We start from the raw sequence: 8,783 nt of genomic DNA, 5'->3' as shown, positions 1-8,783 counted from the left end.
AATTATTTTTACTAATTTTATTGTTATTAATGTCAAAAAATATAAAGAATAAAAGTTTCATAAAATTTTAAATATACTTTTATATAATAAATTTAAAAAATAATATTATATTATTTTTTAATAAAAATAATTTAAAAATATTTTTAATAAAAAATAATTTTAAAAATATTTTTTAAATATTATTTAAAAAGCTACATCATAATTTATAAATAAATAATAATTTTTTTAAAATATAATTAATAAAAAAAATCAAATGGAGTATTTCAGTAAAGTATTTTATGTTCAAATTTTACAAGTTTCTCTAAAAAATATATATTTATATTTTTTTATATATAAATGACATCTGAGGCTTGGCTAGCCTAGCGAATAGTACACGACCCGTGCTCTTTTTTTGGGGAAAAATTAGACAGCAAATCATATATGCACACGTGTCGCAAAAAGATAGGACTTCAAAATTAAACAATTACCTGATTAATTCAATAATATATTTTCGACCACTCCATCCGGTCTTCTCTTTATTGCCAAATTTTCCATAAAGCGACACAATGATTGTTGGGAGTCGGGACAAAACGCGACGTGCGCGTGAACTGATCTGTTCATGACATGAGCCGTGGTGGAAAAATATCAATGAAACATGACGTGAACAGCGTGACATCATGCAGAATTTTTTTATAAAGATAACTCCACGTTTTTTTTTTTAAAAAGATTATTTCAGTAAAGCATTTTATATTCAAATTTTACAAGTTTTTCTGAAAAAAATAATTATCCATTTTTTAATATATAAATGACATCTTAGGCTTAGCTAGCCTAGAGAATAGTGCACGACCCGTGTTCCTTTTTCAGAACAATTAGACAGTAATTCATATATGCACACGCGTCGCAAAAAGATAGGACTTCAAAATTAAATAATATATTTCGATGACTCCATCTGATCTTCTCTACATTGCCATATTTTCCATGGACCATCACAATGATTATTGGCTGTCGGGACAATTGTTATTCTTGGCTCAAGCTTCATTTTCAAGAACTTGAGAAAATAATTAGTAAAGGTGTAGCAATATTTCAAAGTCTCTCTCTCTCTCTCTCTCTCTCTATTTTTTTGTTTTTTGTTTTTGGGACCTGTAACTCTCTCTCTCCCCCCTATAAATGCCCTCTGAACCTTATCAACTTGCAACGTGTGATTAGTCTTCTTCCATCTGCAGCTTAGTTCCTTCAGTTTTTCAGTGTCTTCGAGTGAAGAAGGTAACAATGCTGTCTAGGTTAGGCCTCAAAAAGGACAAACGCGTCATCCAAGGGGCTGTGGTGTTGGTGAAGAAGAAAAACACCTTCGACTTGACTGACTTTGGTGTTTCTTTGGCGGATCGTGCTAGTGAGTGCTTAGGCCAAGGCGTGTCTTTCCAGTTGATTAGCGCTTCTAAACTTGACCCAGGTTAGTTCTTTCACATTTCTTTCTGTTAGGAATGGGAAACTAGTACCCAGAAACAAGAAAGACCATGTAGGTAAAGAGTAGTTATAGGATACAAAATGTTAACTCAAAATCTCCAGGTTAAAACATCAAAACTAAAGTTTATATATTATTTTTATATATTTTATATTAGTTATATTAAGTTTAACTTTATTTCCATATTGCACGTCCTATATCAGTTTAAATTTACTTATATAAAAGTAGGAAAGGAGACATGCCGCTCACACACTTTCTTTCAAACTTTTTCTCATTAAAATTTGAATGACTTTGGAAAGAAAACTTGCTTTCTAAAATTATTCTCATTATAATGAGTATTATTGTCATTATAAAATTAGTTTTTTTTTTTACTTCTTTTATGTTTTCTCACGTTCAACCACTTTTATCTTCTCTTCTTGTACAAACTTTAAAGTTAAATTCTATACTTTGTTTTGAGACAACTTACTGTTTTCTTAACTTTTGGTTTTTTTTTTTACCAACAAATTTAATCTTCATAGTAAATCCTTGAAGATTTAATTTAGAGGTGCCGAGCTCGACAACAACAACTTTTGTTAGTTTTTAATTAAGTTGCCAGAGAAATATGGGATGCACCTGTTAAGGAAGAATGAAAAATAAGGGCCTTTGAAAAATATAAAAGACTTTTCACAATTGAAACTAGGAAACATCAAGAATTTATAATTAAAATTTCAAGAATTTAGGATTTTATTTTACGTTAATTTCTTTAGAGAGTCTTCAATTATCATTCTCCCACCTATTAATTATTGAGTAGGACAGTGATATTAATTTCTTTTTTTCATGTTGAGTACCTCCAACAATTTCATTCTTAATTTGTCTTTTTGTTTTCGTGTTTAATACCACATGCACTCCACTCGCTAAGCGCGTCCTTCTAATCTTTTAGTTCTTGACAATTGACCCGGATGTACTATAGTGTACCCTATGACATGAATATCATCTCCCTTTTAATAATCTGAATCGAGCGGTAAATCTGTACTATCTTTAATCATATGAAATTCCTAAAACAACCTCCACTGTTTAGTAATTGTTAGTATCAATATTTAAAAAGGAAAAAAAAAAAACAAGTAGCCTTACTATTAACTAGTGCGAATAATATAATTTAATCCTATCAAGTCCTTGAAACGCACAGCATCCACCTAATTGTACTCAAAATATATATCCAGATTCCACAGTACTGATTTTGAAGGGAAAATGGAAGAGAAAAGTGAAATTCTCAATCTTTCTCATCCTTTATCTATCTTTCACTTCTTCTCTCATACATAGAGGAGAGAAGTATATGTTAGGAATTGGAAACAATCGCTCAAAAATAAGGGGGAAAAGAAACAGGTAAGAGTAATGGAATGACACCATGTCTAATTTCTAAAGTTCATCTTCTTCTTCCTTATGTACTTTTGCAGACAGGGGTGCCAAAGGGAAAATTGGAAAGCCCGCGTATTTGGAAGGTTGGATCACTAAATCCCCAGATCTAACAGCTGAAAAATTTGAATTCAAAGTAGACTTTGAATGGGAAGAAGAAGTAGGGATTCCAGGAGCATTTATGATCAAGAATAAGCATCCTAATGAGTTCTTCTTAATAAGTTTGACACTCAGAAATGTTCCAGTTGTTGCTGAGATCCACTTCCCTTGCAACTCTTGGGTTTACCCTACAAATAGACACGAAGATGGTCGCATTTTCTTTCGCAACATGGTAATAAATTGAGCATAAGTGAAGTACTCCTTTCAGTCTCAAATAGAAGAAGAAGAAAAAAGAAAAATATAACTTTCAGTAATTTAGTCCCCGAATTTTTACTCAAGACAATTTAATCTCTATAATTTCCTGAGTTGGAACAACTTGGTCCTCATAGTTTTTTGACTCGATATGGCTCAATCTCTATAATTTCTTAATTGAATAAACCATAAGGATCAAATTGTATTAAGTCAAAATTCAAGGATTAAATTGATAATTGAAAAAAAGTTTAGAAACAAAATAAAAGTTGTATTATCCAAAAAAACCTATTTTACATTTTTTACAAATAATTTTCTCATCCTATTTATAGGGCATAGAGGAAAGATTAATTTTAGTCCTATTTGTAAGATACTTCACTATTTTTTATATTTATTTTTATATTTTTGCTCTTATTAAATGCTAAGAAAAATTCATAAAAATATTTTTTTGGTCCTTATTAGGGGGAAGAAGTGGAAGCTTATTAAATTTTAAGATAAAATTAATTGAATTTAAGGTTTTTTTAGTTTTAATAAAATATTTTGAAAGTGACTTTTAAATAAAACTAATGAAGTACATTTCAATTTTTTTTCCTACAATACCCTTAGAATGTTTAAACTTTCTCCTCCTTTAATAATTATGATCATTTACTTCCAACTACTCCTTTTTGTTCATTTAATGAGGAGCAAAAAAAAAAAATCATCTTAAGATGGTAGCATTTTTGTTATAATTACCAAGAAACCTGCTTTAAAAGTCTAATACATGAGACTAAAGTAGTAGACTCATTATATTAATTATTTAGTCAATATATATATATATATATATATCTGACGAGAAAAAAAAGGTTTGTTCAATGTGAATTGCAGTCGTATCTTCCAGATAAAACACCAGATCCACTCCGCAGATACAGGGAAGAAGAATTATCTAAATTGAGAGGGGATGGAATTGGAAATAGGAAACTTGAAGAACGGGATAGGATTTATGATTATGCTCCTTATAATGACTTGAACAATCCAAAAAAACATGACCGTCCAATTCTTGGAGGAATCATTGGAGGCAAAATTAAACATCCTTACCCTCGTCGAGGAAGAACTGGAAGGTCACTAGTAAAGTCAGGTTAGGCTTCTAGATTTGATTTTCGTGGTTGCAGAAATCAAACAACATCCATAATCTAAACAAACACAACAATGAATATAATATCCTTATACTTATGAATATGTCTACCTTCTTGATTAGTTTGTCATTCTATTATCCAAAAATGACATATTGTGAGGATATTTTTTATGGCTAAATGACAAATTTTTCCTCAAACTATGGGTCCTAGTGCATCTGGGACTCTAAAATTGTTTTTTGTATAGTTTTTCTCTTTAACTTTTTGAAAATGGTGCAGTATTTTTTATTATTTTTCTATAATTTTTTGAGTCCTTGTTTTGTAATATTGAGTATTTCTCTATAATTTTTTTGTTTGTTTCTATAATTTTTAATATCACTTTTTGGTTAACTAATAATCAAAATTATTTGTTAATGATAAGGACGGTATTGCACTGTTTTTTAAAAAGTTAAAAGAAATATTAAACAAAAAATGAGTTTAAACTCTTAGATAGTCCTAGAGCTATAGTTTAAGATTGAAATTACCTTCTAACCCTAAAATTTAAGAGTTATTGGGATATATCTTGAAGTTCAATGTCAAATTACTTTATCTCTGCTAGTGAAAAAACAAACTATTATCTCAAAACAGTTCAATATTGAAAGGAGAATTTCCTACATCGTAACCTGCCAATTATATCTTACCTAGTACACTAGCCAAACAATCTCTTCTAGGGTAATTATAAAGTTTTCCATTCTTGTGGCTGACCTATTACTCTCCCATTTTTTTCTGATCCAGAATACGAGAGCAGGGTGAAATTTTTGGGCTCAAATTACGTCCCAAGAGATGAAGAATTTTCTCCATTGAAGAATTCAGACTTTATTACTTTTGGATTCAAATCTGTGACTAAGCTCATCAAACATGCTTTGAAATGTCGTCTTTCTCAAGAGTTCAATAGCTTTGATGAAGTTCATAATCTCTACGAAGGTGGATTTAAGCTACCAAAGGCTTTACTTATGGCTCTAAGTAGCTTTGTTCCGATGCCAAAATTAAAGGAAGCTTTACGAATTGATGGTGAAGAATTTCTCAGGTTTCAAAAGCCTCAGGTGATGAGAGGTATGCCACACACACACACACACACACACACACACATGCATGAAAATGTCTGTATCATTTCATGACGCACAAGCATTGATTACTAATGTGAAGAAAGAAATGATTGACTAGAGTTTATCTCATAGTTTTCTTGCAAGCATCACACATTATGTTGATCATTTTGTGGATGGTTAATATTATTAAATGGGGGTCTTAATTTGCAGATAATAAAAATGCATGGATGACAGATGAAGAATTCGCGAGAGAAATGCTTGCTGGAGTAAATCCTGTCAAAATTTGCCGTCTCCAAGTATGCTATATTGTTTGAAGTTAATATAGTTAGCAATTTGCCATCCGATCAATTAAAAACTTCCATTTCTTTTGCGTATATCTTTTGTTGGTAGGATTGGCCTATAAAAAGCAAGGTAGACTGTACTATCTGCAAAATAAGTGAAGATAATATCAAGGAAAACCTAGAAGGGCTATCTGTAGATCAGGTAATCTGAAAATTTGTTATTTATTCATCTACAATTGTAGTGTTGCTCTAGAACTGATCCAGTTCAACTTATCTCAAGCTCATGTTCTCAATGTGGTAACAATTTTTCCATTTGATTCACCAGGCAATAAAGGAGAAGAGATTATTTTTACTGGACTACTATGATGATTTCATTCCATATCTGGGGCTTATAAACACAACCGCTACTGATGATATTACTTCTAAAGTTGCACCTAGAGCATATGCTACTAGGACAGTTCTTCTCTTGAAAAATGATGGCACTTTAAAGCCATTGGCAATTGAATTAAGTTTGCCACGAGACGGTCAATTCAATGCGACTCCTGAAGTCTATTTGCCTGCAAACAAGGCGTGGAGGGCTGGATTTGGAAGTTGGCTAAAGCCTACGTTGTCGTCAACGACTCCAACTATCATCAACTAATTAGCCATTGGTATTTATATTGTTCTAATTAATATATCAATTTCCTGCTTTCTATATGCTAGACTTGTATTACTATTTTTATGTGTACATCATGATCACAGGTTATGCACTCATGCCGTCGTTGAACCTTTCGTCATTGCAACAAATCGACAGCTCAGCGTGCTTCATCCTGTTTACAAACTTCTAGCTCCACACTTTGTTGATACTATGAAGATAAATGCGCTTGCTCGACAATCTCTCGTCAATGCAAATGGCATTATAGAGTCAACATTTTTGCCAGGAAGATATTCTATGATGCTTTCATCTGATGTTTACAAGAATTGGGTTTTCACTAATCAAGCACTGCCAGCTGATCTTCTTAAAAGGTAAATATATATCACTAAAACAACTTATCGTCAATCTGTAACCTAGGAATAAGATCTGTCAGGAAGTCCTAGTGTGAGTGGACTTAGGTCATGTGACAAGTCCCATATTAAAAATAAAAAAAAAGTTGGCATAAAACCTATAAACTTAAACCATGAGATTTTGAGTCAAAATGCAATGTCCTTATGCTACTTTTTGTTTATTTTATTCTCTCCCACCTTTTGGGTATTCTATTCCCAATCATTTAATTTTTATAGTTTTAACTCAATTAAAACTTAATCTCTACTGAACTTTAACTCTTTGTAATTCAGTCTTTATAATTTTATTTATTTAAAATTTAGTCCTTACATTTTAGAAAACAAAATTATAAAGAATAAAGTTATTATTAAAGCTTCAGGACTAATGTTTTAAATGGCTAAAACAACAAGGATTAAGTTGTACTGAATTACAATATATAAACTGAGTTATATCGAGTTAAAATTAGGGATTAAGTTACAATTGAATTGAAAGTATAGAGATTAAATGATTAATTTTCCCGAAAAGAAGAGTTTGATTCTGTATTGCATCATCATAACATATATATAAGAGGCAATGGTACTGATTCCTTTTTCTTTTTTTGGCTTGATTTAGGGGAATGGCAACTGAGGATTCAACTTCTCCTCACAGCCTTGACCTTGCAATTAAAGATTACCCTTATGCTGTTGATGGACTAGATATATGGTTTGCAATCAAGACTTGGGTCCAAGATTATTGCTCCTTTTATTACGAGTCAGATGAAACTGTTCAAGGAGACACTGAACTTCAATCTTGGTGGAAGGAACTCGTTCAGGTGGGTCATGGTGATAAGAAAGATGATCCCAATTGGCCCCCGATGAAGGATCGTGATGACTTGATAAAATCTTGCACTATTCTGATATGGATTACTTCAGGCCTTCATGCAGCTGTTAATTTTGGACAATACCCATATGGTGGTTATATCCTAAACCGACCAACTATGACTAGACGTTACATGCCTCAGAAGGGTTCTCCTGAATATGAAGAGCTCAAGACTCATCCAGAGAAAGTATTCTTGAGAACCATTAATTCAAAGGAGCAAGCAGTCAATGTCATTTCAGTGTTAGCTATCTTGTCCAGACATTCTTCTACTGAGGCATATCTTGGACAATCTGACATCTCTGATTGGATATCAGATAAAGAGCCTTTAGAGGCATTTGAGAGGTTCAAAGAAAGACTCAAAAAGATTGAGGAAAGAATCGAAAGAGATAACAATGATGTGAAACTCAAAAATCGACATGGTCCTGTTAATATGCCCTACACCTTGCTTTATCCTAACAGTGAACCGGGGTTGAGTGGGAAGGGAATCCCAAATAGTATCTCTATTTGAGGGGCTGATCAACCAACCAAATAGTATCTCTATTTGAGGGGCTGATCAACCAAAACCAAATAGTTTAATCCTATGATAGATCCCTATGCTATCTATCTAGCTAGTTTTTATCTAGTACAAGTGTGTATCTGTATCTTTTATTACGATATTCAGGGCTGGAAGATGCTTAGCTTGCTGGAATACTGATATTGTTAAATTGTTCTCAGTGTTCAATTAGTTATTTCTTTCCTTCTATTTTCTAGTCTTGAGTTAAGAATCTTCAAGTATCTCCATTTTGATTGTATACTCTGTTCATGTTTGGAGTTGTTCAACTGTACTGTAGCTAGGGATATCTCTGTTTGTACCTTGTGGACATTAATTAATAATAGGTGGGCTTGCATTTGATAAGAGTGCCATTTGATTCCTACTAAATTAAGATTGGGTTTTGTTTTCTAAAATAATTAAAACTTCTCCATAACGAAAAATAATTTTTAAACATAATTTTTTTAGGCTAGCAAGAATTCTTGAAACACATTATGTTATCAAATCAACTATATATCTACAAATTAAATCTCATAGACGCGTCCTGATTGGTCAGTTGGATTATTTTTCTTCTCATTTTAGAAATACTTTAATCAACTATTTTTGGCCATTTTTCACGGGAACATTAAATTCAATTTCAAATCTTTGCACAGCCAACCATCACGGGTGCATTATAACATCTACTATTTTCTCCATTATAGTGCATTTCTACTATTGTT

General features: G+C 31.9%; 1 pseudogene; it reads left to right on the top strand.

Annotated features, from left to right (window-relative positions):
* The first annotated feature begins 1,190 nt into the window (after nt 1-1,190).
* LOC129288078 (probable linoleate 9S-lipoxygenase 5) lies at nt 1,191-8,427 on the top strand (annotated as a pseudogene).
* The last annotated feature ends 356 nt before the right edge of the window (nt 8,428-8,783 follow it).

The sequence above is a fragment of the Prosopis cineraria genome, unplaced genomic scaffold (genome assembly GCF_029017545.1).
Source record: "Prosopis cineraria cultivar Desert tree isolate PC_DT_omini unplaced genomic scaffold, ASM2901754v1 PC12, whole genome shotgun sequence".
Taxonomy (NCBI): Eukaryota; Viridiplantae; Streptophyta; class Magnoliopsida; order Fabales; family Fabaceae; genus Prosopis; species Prosopis cineraria.
This window is presented reverse-complemented; position numbering and strand designations above follow the sequence as displayed.